The following is a 16,764-nucleotide window of genomic DNA, read 5'->3' as shown; positions in this document are numbered from 1 at the left end:
AAGCAAGAGGTGGTAATGAGGTGGAATTCAACCGTTTAAACTTACCACACGTGAAGTCAGTATAGACACTGCCAGCCTAAGTCAGGGCATTCCCCTCATCAGGCTTTTGCAGAAGCAGCTGGAGAGATTGAAGGAGGAGCTAAGATGGAGCGATTCCGCTAGGCATGTGGGACTTGTGGATGGAGGCCTTCATTCGCTTTACCAGGATTCACGGGTGGTCAATCTGTTGAAATCAGAGCACTACATTTTGGCCACTGTTGTATCTCTCTTTCCAGCAGACACAAGTCTGCAGATGTTCAAAGACCTGCTGGTGAGACAATTGTCAAGTCAAGTAGAACGTGACCCGCCAACAGCTCCTCCTTTATTTTTTACCGCAACTGGAGCTGCCAGGAAAAGGATAAAATTTCCAAACCCACCCGCAGGTGGTGATGCAGGGCAGTCAGTAGCAAGTGCTGACATCTGGTCCGGACTGAAGGACCTGCCAACGATTACTGACATGTCGTCTACTGTCTCTGCATATCATTCTGTCTCCATTGAACGAATGGTGGAGGATTATATGGGTGACAGCATCACTGTAGGCATGTCAGACAGTCCGTATGTATACTGGCCGGAAAAAGAGGCAATTTGGAGGCCCTTGCACAAACTGGCTTTATTTTACCCAAGTTGCCCCCTCCTCCAGTGTGTACTCCGAAAGAGTGTTTAGTTCAGCCGGTCACCTTGTCAGCGATCGACGTAGGAGGTTACTTCCAGAAAATGTGGAGAAGATGATGTTCATCAAAATGAATTATAAATTCCTCCGTGGAGACATGTACCAGCAATTGCCCCCAGAAAGTACACAGGGACCTGTGATGGTGGATTCCAGTGGGAACGAATGAATACTCTGTGAGGAGGAGGATGTACACAGTGAAAGGGGTGACGAATCGGAGGTGGACATCTTGCCTGAAAGACATCTTGAACTGAAAGGGGATCCATGTTTACACATGGATCCCCTTTCCCCGAATGTCGGGAGTCGGGACCCCCCGTGACTCATGTCAAAGAGGGTTCCTTCAGCCAATCAGGGAGCGCCACGTCATGGCACTCTCATGATTGGCTGTGCACTCCTGCACTGTCAGTCAGGCGGGGGAGGCTTGCTGGGACTTGTAGTTCTGCTACAAAAAAACAATATTCTTTTTTTACACAAAAGGCTATCAGCCTCCCATACACCACCCACGGATGGGGGACAGCCTCGTGCTTCACCCCTGGTCCTTGGGTGGCTGGAGGGGGGGACCCCTTGATTTAAGGGGTCCCCACTCCTCCAGGGTACCCCGGCCAGGGGTGACTAGTTGGGGATTTAATGCCAGGGCCGCAAGGACCAATATAAAAGTGTCCCCCGGCTGTGGCATTATCTCTCTGAGTAGTGGAGCCCGGTGCTGGTGGTAAAAATACGGGGGACCCCTACGTTTTTTGTCCCCCATTTTTTTGGCACCAGGACCGGGCGCAGAGCCCGATGCTGGTTGTTTAAATATGGGGGAACCCCAGTCAGTTTTTTCCCCGTATTTTTACAACCAGGACCGGCTCAAAGAGCCCGAGGCTGGTTATGCTTAGGAGGGGGGACCCCGCGCAATTTTTATTATTATTATTTTTAACCCATTCTGCACTTCTCAGAATGCACACAATGAAGCCCTGCATGGATCTCACAGATCCGGCCGGGATTCCTTGTGTTTTGTCAGGCAGTGTTTTACTAATCACTCTCGTAAAACACTGCCCGACATTACGAATCACATCAACATCGGAAAATACGAATGTTGAAAACTCGTCAGCTTAGTAAATTACCATATCAGGCTTCAAAAAGTTGCAGGAAAATGCACCCGATACCATTCGAGATCAAACTCCCTTAAAAACACCACAAACACAAATATTAGTAAATAAACCCCCATGTCCCAATTTTGCGGTGGGCTAGCTGTGAAGTTAGCAGGTGCAACTGTGTATCACACTGTGGAACGCAAGGCCGGAGGAATACAGTGACATACGGGACAGGAAGTGGTCACTGGAACACAGATTACATCATTTCCGGTATAAAAATCTGGAAGTATGGAGCCGGTGTTTTGAACAAATGTGTATATGCCTTGTTGGTTCATATAAGATTTAAGATTGAATAATGTTATTGAATACCTTGTTTTTGCAGCCAATAACATTGTGGAATGTAGGGAGATAGTGATATACGGGACAGGAAGTAGTCATTGGAACGCATGTACATAACTTCCGGTAGACGAATCCGGAAGTACGGCGCCACAAATGAATTGATTGCTAGTCGAATTTAGATGATTAGGAGGGGTATATAAGGATGCTGTGGATACAGCTCCCTATCCACTCTTGAAAAAGGTCAATAAAAAACCGAAACGCGTTGTGTGGACAGAGGAGCTGTATCTGGAAGGACTCTGGTGACTATAAGCTGAAAAAGTTTTTTGCGGTGGTGCCAGGCTTTACAGCCTTGGATTGCCCCTGCTAACTTCACAGCTAGCCCACCGCAAAATTGGGACATGGTGAGAGATTTCCTCCCTTATGTTTTTTAAACACTGGTCACTTTCATGGGTATTTAGGAACTTACCCTTCATGTAAATATCATGTATGCTTTTTATCCTTGAATGCATTAAATTCAACCATTGTGTTTTTATCCTTCCATTGTGGATATTTAATTCTATCACTTATTGTGATATTTACGGTTTTTAAAAAATTACCATTTATGGTTAACCGTACATCTTTAAGGACGCAGCGCCAGTGATACTCCCCTTCCTATGTTTTTTATCCATTGTCTGGGGTTTGGTGTTTTTCCCTAATCAGGGGTGTATCAAGGCAGCTTTGTTCCTTTTCACTGCCCAAATTCTGATATTATACTACCAAAGCATTTGTTCTGAACATTTACTGGTTGTAACACATTAACTAAAATAAAATACTTTCAGATGATGGGGGAATTCAAATAGAGGTGATTTTTGGGCGATGCTTATGATGTGCTATTGGAATGGTGTTGCTGAAATGGCCTCGGCATCACCCCAAAATCATGCATAGGGCTGCAAGTGAAAAAGCTTAATCTTGGGATTACCGAGTGCACGGGTGATGTGTGATTAGCCATACATCATGCATTGTGGGCATCACCCATCACGTATTATTGAATTGACCCTGATGTGTCACAAATGAGAATGTTGTGGGGATTGAGTAAAAACCCGAAAGGTCTAGACCCAGGAATGTCGGACTGGCTCCCTGCATCGACCTCTGCCACTGTGGAGCTTGTAGTGCATGTCCCTGTCCATCCCTGTCCAGGGGGAGTGTCCTGTCCAGGGGGGTGGCTCTGACACCGGGAGACAGGGAGGGAGAAATGACAGCCTCCGGGAATGGAGTAAACACCAGAAAAGTCAGATCTGTACGGGGAGGTTGTAATCTCTCTATCTCCCAGGTTACAGTTGTCACAGACAATCCCCGTGGGACATCCCCTGGGACATGGACAGACGGTACCGTGTACTACAAGCTCCACAGTGGCAGAAGTCGCTGCAGGGAGACTGTCCAGCATTCCTGAGTCAGGGCTGCTCCAGTTTTTAACCAACGCTGTGTTTATTCAGTTCAAAAGGGTAGAAAATTACAGCAGATGAGTATAATAAATTATTCCTAAATGTGTCAGTACTGGGGCAGCACGGATGGTGTAATGGTTAGCATTACTGCCTCACAGGACTGAGGTCATGGGTTCGATTCCCACACTGGCTCTACCTGTGCAGAGTTTGTATATTCTCCCTGTACTTGCGTGGGTTTCCTCCGGGTTCTCCGGTTTCCTCCCACAATCCAAAAATATAATGGTAGGTCAATTGGATCCCAATGCAAATTAACCCTAGTATGAATGTGTGCGTGTACATGTGGTAGGGAATATAGATTGTAAGCTGGACCGATGTGAATGGCCAAATATTCTCTGTAAAGCGCTGCTATATAAATAACTGGTAGTAATAATAATAATGTGTCAAAACTGTTTTACTAAATACGTACAAATACTGTATAAGGCAGAAGTTCCCAAAACTTTTTGAGTCACGGCACCCTAGAGTATCAGAATGTTTTTCATGGCACCCCTAGGCCAAAAGTTTCTTGCTAAGAATTCAGATAAAATATTAATGCCCTTATTTATCAATGATTGATAAAATTCACTGTGAGTGATAAATTTCACCAGCCAATCCGCTAGTAACTGTCATTTTTTAAACCCAGCCTGTGACATGACAATTAGGAGGTAATTGGCTGGTGCAATTTATCACTCACAGTGAAATTTATCACTCATTGATAAATAAGGGCATAAATGAAGTAAATTGTTGATATGTCATCCTTAGGGTCAGTTATGTGGTGATGACAGGATTCTCTTCTGTTTGTCCACATATTTTATGATTGGCAGCAACCAATACTGGTTTTGCCTATTACATTGACCATAAATTAGTTGAATTGGTCCTGAACCACCAATCCAGGGCAACCCCTGCAAATACTCTGATGCATCCCAGGGTTCTGCACCCAATTTAGGACCCACTGGTCTATGGTCTTTAAAATTACTTTATTTTTATGTAGAGCCAACTTTTACCCTTTCAGCTATTCTTGGAGCCTTATACTGTAGCTCACTGAATGGGTTCCCTTTAACTTCTGGCACATATTGTGTAGTTATGTGAATTGAATAAAAAAAAAGAAAAGAAATCAATTGCAGACATGCTGGAACTTATTTCAAATGAACTGTTTGGCATGTTTGCGTTACATTCCTCTGGTTTACTTTTTGTATCAATTTACATCTCTTAGTACAATTATTATAGTATTATATTTTGTTTTATGTGATTAATGATGTATAAAAGATTCAGGCATTTTAAATATCATATCCAGCCTTTGGTCTATTTGTTTTTCTCATTCTTGCAGACCTCAAGTTGTCGTAATGCATTAAGTTCTGATGTTACTTAATACAGTAGCACACATTAAAGATACCATGGCTGCTATACTATGTGTGCTGCAGATATTCTGCCATGTGCTGCACACATTACTGTCAGTTCAAGTGGATTGCAATATAAACCAACAGTTAGTCACTGTCATATCATTTCAAACAACTTTTAGAGATAAAAATGAATGGAGTGTGTACAGTACTTATTGATTTGCCTAGCTTTGTCTATAGTATTAATTTACAAATATAACAAAGGCGCACATGCTACTTTTTGCTGAATGTCAGAAGCAGATATTAGGATGCAAGCTTAGAAACGTACATTGCATTTACCTCGGAGTACTTGCAGGGGTGACCTGGGTTGGTGGTCCAGGACCAATTCAAATTATTTACAGTCGATTTAATAGACATAAGCAGAGCTTGTGGCTTCCAATCATAACATATGTGAATCCTGTCCCTCACCACATAACAACTTAAGGATGACATATAAATACAATTTACTTAATTTAATATTTTTGACTGAATTTCTCAATAAGAAACTTTTGGCCTATGGGTGGCGTGAAAAAAATTCTGATACTCTAGGGCGCCATGACTCAAAAAAGTTCAGAAACCACTGCCACTGTCAATGCAGCCTGCTGTAGCTCCCACCTCAGTTACATCACCCCAGAGAATGTACCATTGTCATTACCACACAAACATATATCCAGGCAGAATTTCCCTGAACCCTGGGAGCATGAGGTACTGGAGTATCAGAAATGAGGGGAAACTAAAGACTGTATGCTTATCATAACAATGGGCTTCTTCTATGTACTAGTCCCCAATGGTGTTATATTTTGTATGCTGGTTACCAGGATGAAGTCCAGCTTTGCATACTTTACAATAAGGGTCAGCAACTGAAATGACAGGGTATGGTACACCTACAGTATGATTTTTCGGGCCCCCATTCCCAGGTACCCGCGATGTGCAGGCCAGTCACTTGAGAGTCTTCCTATACGTGATTTAGGGAACCTCAGAAGAAATTATTCCTCCCTCGGCAGATGGTGTTCACTGTTCACGTAAGACATCACATGGTCTGGAAGACGTCTGTTTGCGTAGGAATATAAAGAATGTCCGCATCGTATAGCAGAGGTTTATCCAGATAATACTCTACATAATAACGTACGTTTTGTTGCAGGGCACAATGTGAGCTTCCCTGATCAAACAATTCTATATTATTGAACTGTATTTGATAACTTGGTATGCCATTTGTACTGCATCAGTAATGCTTCTTTAGAATTGGTGCCTTGAGGGAGATTACTGACACTGAGCTTTTTCCTTCTAATCCTGCCAGTCATGTACAATCTCCAGCCAATGCTCCCTGTCCTCTCCAGCCTCATTCCTCCTTGTGTAACTCCAGCTTCAGTCCCTGTGTCCCTCCAGCTCTAATCCCTTTCTGTCTCTCCAGCCCCCCAGTGACTTTCCAGCTCACTTCTGTGTCTCAAGTGTTATACTCGTTCCGATGACAGTGTAGGTTCCTAAAGGATTGTATTGGGTAATTATGTGCTATTACTCTCACCTTGGTACTTCTTACGTATGCTCTCTTCTGTTTCCAGCAGGGAAATGATGTTCATAAATATACAGCAATAGAAGTACGGGATTAAAACATATTTTTCGGTTTATTTTGTGACAACAGCGTGTAATTATACCCTGCAGTAATGCTTACCACAAAACTTAGATATATTACAATTAAGTAGTTATGAATTTTCATCAAAATGTCATTTGCTTAAAGGAAATAAAATTAAGTTTTTATTTTACAGCAACACTTGATCTCAGCAGAACTCCATCCTATACAGGAAGAATATTTGAATTAAGGACAACACATTTATCAAACATTGAATAATCCAAATAGATGCAATTATGGTAAGCAATTTAAATACCAGCAATAACGTAACCAACAAAACCTCACAGTGGTTCCAACTATATATACTGTAGTCTTGAATCTCGATCACCCCATAGACCGGTCTATTAAATTACTTATACTGTGTAGTACCTAATGGCCATAACGTTGGTGCACATGAAGTCTCTAAGGCTTATGCTTTGAAGAAGGAGAAGCAATTAGCAACAATTTCTTTTTTCCTGTAGTACTAATCCCAATCCGAGTTTTGTAATCCTCCGTCACAATCTCTCTCTTACTCGTAATTTATGTAATTTCTCCCTCGCTAATTAGATATGAATGAGTACCAATAAATAAATAAGACAAGCTTGTCAACTGAAACGTAGTCCAGATTTATTCGCTTGTAACTTTCTCCTAGTACCTGTATTTTGTCTGACTCCATTTAACACTCTGACTCCTTTTCTAGATGAATCTCGAGAAGAAATGTAAAATAAACTTTTTATTTTATTTTAGTTGATCACCACTGGTGACAGAAGTTTCTGGGAGTAGATAAGAGGAAAATCTGACCGGAAAGATTTCTGCATTTGGTTACTAATCTCTGTGCTGACCCTGAGTCGTTGGTAAGTATTTCACTGTGTATGAATAAAGTATTAATTTTGGCTGACTGAATGCTATTTAGGATGGGAGGGTAGAATACAGTACTGACAGTCAATTGTAGTATAGCTATACCTTAAATGTTACTTTAGGTTGCTCCTCTATAAAGACCTGACGTAAAGTACTGGAACGTATTCTCTTCAGTCTAAAGCCCTTTGTTTTAGGGAGACTCTTTATAGCATTTTCCTATTGGGGAATTCCTCCTAATTCCCCTTCATCCTGAAGCCGTCTCCTCTTGACAGATTATTAGGAGCAACCAATAACCTTATATAGAGTGTCAGTAGCCTTAATATAGGAAAATCAAACTCTGCATTCCGCAAATGCTGAACTGTACTGGCCAAATTCAGAAAGAACTGAGCCTAAACTGAGATTCTTAGTGGCAGGAGTCTGACCTGAGGTAAATTGTACAATAATTGTCCCTTAACTGACGGATAAGCTGGTGAGTATCTCCTTTCAATATCAGTGGTTGAGCGATGCTAACCTCCTAGCTGAAGCTTGGGTGCTGCAAGCTATGACACTACTCACTGCGTCTCTTATAGTTTATTGATTGTCTCTGCGGCTCGTAAAGCGGAGTAATTCTATTTCTTATTAATAATTTCCAATTTCTGCCTGACGCTTGAGAGAACATGAGTGTATGAGTGCTTGAGGGTTACTACAGTCAATTCTGCGCTCCAACAGGACATATATCTGTTATGCTGCGATGTCCAAATGAGGGAAACCTGCTCAGGCAGTGAAACTCAATAAAGAACTAACTGTCACTATAATGGCATGCATGAGCGCATAGGTTTAGTCATCTGTGCCCTGCTGCTGTTAATATGTGTGGTAAAGTGCTGTGCCGGCTGCTTTTACCTGCTCCAGACTCACTTGCGCAGGCTGCTTCCAATAGTGTACCCTTAGTAGGCAGCTCCAGTTACGCCTCCGAGACCGCCTGCTGCTGTCACTCACAGTTGGGGCCGCCTCACCGGGCTGTCTTGTGCGTACTGGCGCCTCCTCTCCCTACCGCATAGGAGAAAATGGAATCCCGCTGCCACTGTCACACCCACCAGGCCGTCTCTTACTGGAGCCTGAGGGAGTGACTGAAGTCCGAACCCTGTCTGCCGCTGTCACTCACCGCTTGGGGCCGCCTCTCCGGTAATCGCGGTCTGGGTGACGCCTCCCCTCTTCAGCTCAGGGGGTGGTGCAGAGGTTGAAGGTCCGCTGCTACTACCGGCCGCGATCAAGCCGCTCACTTTCCTCGACTTCACCAGAGCCCGGCTCTCCTCCGTGCTGATACCTCCACTAGGTTCACCGGAGCCGCTCACGATCCGGCAAGGGCTTCACTGATGTGTCTCTGAGGTAGACTCACTGTCCTGCACCGGAGCACAGCCTCTCTTCCTCTCCATGTCGTTCCCTCAGTCCGTTCTGTGACAGCTCCTCCACTCTCCGGAGTTACCTCAGCCTCTCTCAACGGTCCTTCTCTGCTTCCCTTAAATAAGCTCCGAGCTTAGCGCCCGGATCAGTCCCGCCGTTTCTTTTCTTGCACGCGCCGACCCGCGAGGCTTATAGTGGACCAAAGCTCCCCTATAGGGGTTAATAAGCCAGTCTTGAGGTCACGAGCCCGTCTCCTCCTGGGCCATTAACTGCTCTGCCTTTCCCATTTACCCCCCATGAGGGTTATAAAAACTGCTGCATAAGTCTTGGTGCCCTCTGTGAGAGTTATAACCTTTAATTGCTTTTATTACAATATTTTTTATTTTCATTAACTTCTCAACTGAATTCACTATAATAAACAGGGTATTACACGTTCCCCTCTGGAACTATGCGTGTCCACACGCATCCTATAAATTTGAACTCGGATCAATTCATGTATACATTTACAAGCACAGTAATGACTAGTATGTCCCCAAAATATCTTAATCACGATACCTTAGAGGTAGCATACCTTTAGTACTTCGTTTTGACCTTCTATTTGTTGGGGTAAGTACCCCATCCTCGACTTGACCATCCCCAACACAAGAGAAGTCATTACATTCAAGGGATTTCTCCACTATGGTTTCTGGGGCCATCATTTTTATTAATTTTTGTGGACCGGTGCCGCCCATAAACAACAGGAGCTCTATGGGATCTTGTATTGGAATTTTCCCTGTGGTGGGCGATTCGGCTGTCAAAACCATGTCTTCTTTCATCCTCGTGACTTCCATTGTGCAGGGTTTTAGTTGATCTCTGGATACAACTCTGACTGGTCCTTCTTGACCACAACGAATTCGATAGGTGTAGATATTACCGGCTGGAACACTAACCACGACGTAGGGAACGTTTTCCCACATGGCATCAAGTTTGCTTGAGCGATGGTTCTTTTTCAACCAAACCTTGTCTCCTTCATGTAAAGGAAGGGGCCGAGCATTGGCGTTATAAGCTTTCTCCTGCCGTTGGTGAGCTGCCTCCATCCTTTGTTCCACAATTTGTCTGGCTGTTTCAATTCGCTGCTGGTGTTCCCGTACCCAATCAACTCGGGGATCTACTGGGTCGATCACAACGGGGTTCAATTCCAAATCTCGGGGCAGCTTGCCCTGCCTGCCGAACATTAAGTAGTAGGGGGTGAACCCAGTGGAACAATGTTCGGTGTTATTATATAAATAGGTAAGTTCAGGGAGAATGGTAGGCCACTGAGTACGCTTCTCTGCGGATAGACTTCGGAGCATTCCAATGATGGTTCGATTTGCTCTCTCACATAACCCATTCCCCTGTGGGTGATAGGCTGTGGTCCTTACTTTTAGACAGCCGTATAAAGTACACAGTTCATTGAACAGCTGTGATTCGAAGGCTGGGCCCTGATCGGTCAGAATTCGCTCAGGGTACCCATAGGATCTTACAAAATGTTTTAAAAAGAGCTCAGCCGTGGTTCTTGCGTTTAAGTCTCTTGTCGGAACGACAGCAAGGAACTTGCTGTAATGATCCGTCATGGTTAACGCATACTGATACCCAGTGTTGCTGGATTCCAATTTCACATGATCTAAGGCGACGATCTCCAAGGGCCGCCGGCTTTTAATTGAATGCAGAAGATCTTTTTGGCTATTGTCCGGATGTCTTTTTATATTGCAAGGTACACAGTCACGGCACCATTTCTCAATATCTTCCCTCATTCCGATCCAGAAGTACCTTTTTCGCAATATTGTCTCAGTTTTCTGGGTACCAAAATGTCCAGACCTATCGTGATAGGCCTCGAGCAGAAGAGTAGCCTGACATTTTGGAACTACTACTTGAGTAATAGTTTGATGGGTGTTGGGGTCTAGGCTGCTACGTATTATCAGCCCTTGCTTTACCCGGATGCGATCTCGATGTCTTAATAATTTAATTAATTCTGAATCAGCTTCAGCTCGCTGTGTTTTGTTCAAGGAGCGCTTCTGCTGAATAAGACTCATCAGTTCATTCAAAACTGGGCTCTCTCGTTGAATGTTTTCCCACTCCCCTACAGATAAAACCAGATGAGGACTTTTGGATTGTGCAGGGGCATCAGCAGAGACTGAATCCGACGTCACAACTTGTCCTTTATTCCCGAGACGGAACAACGGAGTCTCTACCTCCTCCATGTCGTCTTTCTCCACTTCAGGAAGGTCGGCAATGGGTAAACGGGATAAGGCATCGGCATTCCCATTCATCTTTCCGCTTCGGTAGTTGACTGTGTATTGAAAGTTGGCCAAACGAGATACCCAACGTTGCTCGAGTGCTCCCAACCGTGCATTGGACAGGTGAGCCAATGGGTTATTGTCGGTCATAATAATGACAGGAGAAGAAGCCAGATAGTTCTTGAATTTTTCGGTGATGGCCCATACGAGAGCAAGTAACTCTAACTTAAACGTACTGTAGTTCTCGTTGTTGCGCTCTCTTTTGCGAAGGCCTCTACTGGCATATGCTATTACCCTTTCACGGCCATCCTGCATCTGTGACAGCACAGCTCCTAACCCCCAGTGACTTGCATCTGTATAAACTTGGAAAGGTTTTTCATAATCTGGATAGGCGAGTAGAGGAGCAGTGACCATAGATGTCTTAAGCAGTTCAAAGGCACGTTGCTGATCTTCACCCCAGGTAATTACAGATAAACTCCTCCTTTCCCGTCCAGACTTGCCACGCAGTAATTCCTGTATCGGAGCTGCCAGTTTAGCAAAACCTTGTACGAACCGCCTGTAATAACCCACAAAACCCAGAAAGCTCCGGACATCCTTCACTGTCTTTGGGATAGGCCACTCTTGTACGACACATATCTTCCCTGGGTCTGGCTTGACACCCTCAGCGCTGACTATATGTCCCAAATATTGGACCTCCAGTTTGAGTAGATGACATTTTTCCGGCTTAAGCTTCAACCCTGATTTGATGAGTTGCTTGAACACCTCCTCTAGATGTTTGAGATGCTCTTCATAACTCTTTGAAAAGATGATAACATCATCCAGGTACAGCAGGACCATTTCAAAGTTATGATGTCCCAGACAGTGCTCCATCACACGTTGAAAGGTAGCCGGCGCATTGCAAAGTCCGAAGGGCATTCTATTAAATTCAAATAATCCCATTGGCGTGATGAAGGCAGTTTTTTCCCGGTCCTCCGGTGCCATCGGGATTTGCCAATATCCGCTAGTGAGGTCTAGAGTAGAAAAGTAGGCCGCTGTCTTCAAGGCCGTCAATGATTCCTCTATTCTTGGCAATGGATAGGCGTCTTTATGGGTCACAGCATTCAGTTTGCGATAATCCATGCAAAACCGGAGGCTTCCATCCTTCTTCTTGACGATAACTAAAGGGGCTGCCCATGGACTGTAACTCTCACTGATGACACCTGCGGCCCTCATATCCGAAATCATTTTTTGCACAGGTTGATACATGGCGGGTGGTAGGGGTCGGTGTCTCTCTTTGATAGGAGAGTTACTTCCTGTGTGAATAGTATGATACACCCCTTCAGCCATTCCAAAGTCGGAGGGGTTCTGACCAAAAGCCACTGAATTCTTTCTGACCAGTTGTATCACCCCTTCTCGCTGCTCCTCGGGGGTGTTCAAGTCACCTATCTGGATTTCATTCCACCAAAGATCCTCACTTTCGGCGGCAGAGAAGCTTTTGGTCGTGGCTCCTTGATGCGCCAATGGTATGCTTTCCTCCAATACATCTTGGAAATTGACTTGAGACACCCTTGCTACCATGCAATGTCGAAAGAGTCGTATAGGGTAGTTTTGGGGATTCAGGATGTGAACAGGTACTCGACCTTGCTCTACTCTCGCCAATGTCCTGGCTACTACAAATGGCTGCTGACCGTCTGGGTCACAAGATTCTATGAGGGCATCATAGCCTTGTCCGCCAGGACCAATCCGAGCTTTGCACCAAACTACATGTTCCGAGTTGGACATTAACATTACAGGCCGTCGGTTGGCAATTCGTGCCTTTCCAACCTCCCCCCTGTCATTTGCGAATCTCCTCTGGCCCTCCAGTAGCCGAACAGTCTGTTGAAGTGTCCTCCGCTCCCGCAGGGCGGCTGTCTTCATTTCCATGCGCAAAGCTTCGACTAATTCGTCGGGACAGTTTCTGAGGACATTCATCCCGAGAATGACTGGGGGCAGAAAATCATTTGAAACCGTCGTCACTAGACATCCTTGTCTGGTTAAGTTTGCTCGACCCACTTTCATGTCGGCCTCCCAGTAACCACGGTAGGTGATAGGTTGTCCGTTACTGGCTAATAGATGTAACCAGGTAGTTGGTGGAGTGACTATTGTTTGTTCCTCCCAATGTTGGAGGAATTCATGAAGCCGAATGGTTGAAACTTGAGAATCTGTATCCAGGAGAGCAGCCATCTTCACACCATTGATCTGAATGTTCAGGCGAGGACACTCACTGACATACCTTGGCCACCACTCCTGCGATGTCGGACCTATTGGTACATTTCCTCCCGAGGTTCGGTCCCCTTCCTCGGGGTCTCCTCGTTTAAAGCTTCATTGGGGCAATTTCTCTCAATGTGGCCACTTTGCCTACAACCCCTGCATATAGGCTGTCCCTGAGCGTCAAATTGGTCAGTGGAACGTCTGCCCATTCCCCTTGGTATATCCCATCGAGAACGATTCCTGGCACCCCTATCTTGCCGCCATTCCCGACGTCGTCCGACGTTTTGGCCTTGACTCAACACCTCGAGTTTCTGATCCATCCTAGCTAGGTGCAAGGTAAGTTCAGTCATTTTAGAGTTTAGGGTCCCAATTGGATCCTGACTAGATGGAGCTTGTGCCTGTTGAGTGACTGCCTTAAGCAATGCAACCTCAGTTTTGGTGTGAGATCTTATTTCCTTTATCCCTTCGTCAGGCTCCGCTGACACCTCATACTCAGGATCCTCACAGGAATTTAGTCCCAGAATTTGATGAATCTCTTCTTTGAACTTAGAAAAAGAGCACTTTGGCTGTTGACGACGCACCATTCTCATTTGAGCCTGAATGGCTTCCCCTTGAGTCCCTTCGATGAAGAGGTTAATTAATGTCTCATCAGCCTGCTGTACTTCGCGTGGGTCCAAGGCTTGAACTGCCCTCATGGCTTCCTGCAATCCCACCGCAAAGTCCCGTAGTGTTTCGCCACCTCTTTGTTTTCTAGCGTATAGGCGACTTTTTAAATTGGAAATTGTTTTTAGGGCGAAGATGCACCCCAATTTTTCCAAGATGCCTTCCGCGGTCTCCTTTTCTTCTTCCGTCCATGCCTCTGACTCACGCAGCGCAGAACCTTTTAACTGTCCCAATACGATCTCCACTTTCTGGACCTCGCTCAGCTGGTACAACCTGAACATGGAACGCATCTTATTCCTAAACTCCTTAAGCTGATTGGTTCCTGGGGTACGCATGTCTCCAGAGTAAGTAGGAAGCCATGAAGCGCCAAAATAATATGGCATCATAATAGGTGATGCTATCCCTTGGTTCTGACCTGCCGGAGATTGACCAGGTGACGCGGGCAATCTCCTCCAGGTGGATGTTGATGCAGGAGTCTGATGTTCCGGTGATTGCGACATTCTATCCTGTTTGTGACGCCAAAAATTTACTTATGTTATACTCGTTCCGATGACAGTGTAGGTTCCTAAAGGATTGTATTGGGTAATTATGTGCTATTACTCTCACCTTGGTACTACTTACGTATGCTCTCTTCTGTTTCCAGCAGGGAAATGATGTTCATAAATATACAGCAATAGAAGTACGGGATTAAAACATATTTTTCGGTTTATTTTGTGACAACAGCGTGTAATTATACCCTGCAGTAATGCTTACCACAAAACTTAGATATATTACAATTAAGTAGTTATGAATTTTCATCAAAATGTCATTTGCTTAAAGGAAATAAAATTAAGTTTTTATTTTACAGCAACAGTTGATCTCAATAGAACTCCATCCTATACAGGAAGAATATTTGAATTAAGGACAACACATTTATCAAACATTGAATAATCCAAATAGATGCAATTATGGTAAGCAATTTAAATACCAGCAATAACGTAGCCAACAAAACCTCACAGTGGTTCCAACTATATATACTGTAGTCTTGAATCTTGATCACCCCATAGACCGGTCTATTAAATTACTTATACTGTGTAGTACCTAATGGCCATAACGTTGGTGCACATGAAGTCTCTAAGGCTTATGCTTTGAAGAAGGAGAAGCAATTAGCAACAATTTCTTTTTTCCTGTAGTACTAATCCCAATCCGAGTTTTGTAATCCTCCGTCACAATCTCTCTCTTACTCGTAATTTATGTAATTTCTCCCTCGCTAATTAGATATGAATGAGTACCAATAAATAAATAAGACAAGCTTGTCAACTGAAACGTAGTCCAGATTTATTCGCTTGTAACTTTCTCCTAGTACCTGTATTTTGTCTGACTCCATTTAACACTCTGACTCCTTTTCTAGATGAATCTCGAGAAGAAATGAAAAAAAAAAATGTATTTTATTTTAGTTGATCACCACTGGTGACAGAAGTTTCTGGGAGTAGATAAGAGGAAAATCTGACCAGAAAGATTTCTGCATTTGGTTACTAATCTCTGTGCTGACCCTGAGTCGTTGGTAAGTATTTCACTGTGTATGAATAAAGTATTAATTTTGGCTGACTGAATGCTATTTAGGATGGGAGGGTAGAATACAGTACTGACAGTCAATTGTAGTATAGCTATACCTTAAATGTTACTTTAGGTTGCTCCTCTATAAAGACCTGACGTAAAGTACTGGAACGTATTCTCTTCAGTCTAAAGCCCTTTGTTTTAGGGAGACTCTTTATAGCATTTTCCTGTTGGGGTATTCCTCCTAATTCCCCTTCATCCTGAAGCCGTCTCCTCTTGACAGATTATTAGGAGCAACCCCTAACCTTATATGGAGTGTCAGTAGCCTAAATATAGGAAAATCAAACTCTGTATTCCGCAAATGCTGAACTGTACTGGCCAAATTCAGAAAGAACTGAGCCTAAACTGAGATTCTTAGTGGCAGGAGTCTGACCTGAGGTAAATTGTACAATAATTGTCCCTTAACTGACGGATAAGCTGGTGAGTATCTCCTTTCAATATCAGTGGTTGAGCGATGCTAACCTCCTAGCTGAAGCTTGGGTGCTGCAAGCTATGACACTACTCACTGCGTCTCTTATAGTTTATTGATTGTCTCTGCGGCTCGTAAAGCGGAGTAATTCTATTTCTTATTAATAATTTCCAATTTCTGCCTGACGCTTGAGAGAACATGAGTGTATGAGTACTGGAGGGTTACTACAGTCTATTCTGCGCTCCAACAGGACATATATCTGTTATGCTGCAATGTCCAAATGAGGGAAACCTGCTCAGGCAGTGAAACTCAATAAAGAACTAACTGTCACTATAATGGCATGCATGAGCGCATAGGTTTAGTCATCTGTGCCCTGCTGCTGTTAATATGTGTGGTGAAGTGCTGTGCCGGCTGCTTTTACCTGCTCCAGACTCACTTGCGCAAGCTGCTTCCAATAGTGTACCCTTAGTAGGCAGCTCCAGTCCCAGACCGCCCGCTGCTGTCACTCACAGTTGGGGCCATCTCACCGGGCTGTCTTGTGCGTACTGGCGCCTCCTCTCCCTACCGCATAGGAGAAAATGGAATCCCGCTGCCACTGTCACACCCACCAGGCCGCCTCTTACTGAAGCCTGAGGGAGTGACTGAAGTCCGAACCCTGTCTGCCGCTGTCACTCACCGCTTGGGGCCGCCTCTCCGGTAATCGCGGTCTGGGTGACGCCTCCCCTCTTCAGCTCAGGGGGTGGTGCAGAGGTTGAAGGTCCGCTGCTACTACCTGCCGCGATCAAGCCGCTCACTTTCCTCGACTTCACCGGAG

Source organism: Pseudophryne corroboree, chromosome 4 (assembly GCF_028390025.1).
Source record: "Pseudophryne corroboree isolate aPseCor3 chromosome 4, aPseCor3.hap2, whole genome shotgun sequence".
NCBI classification, from domain to species: Eukaryota; Metazoa; Chordata; class Amphibia; order Anura; family Myobatrachidae; genus Pseudophryne; species Pseudophryne corroboree.
Note: the sequence above shows the minus strand (reverse complement) of the source record.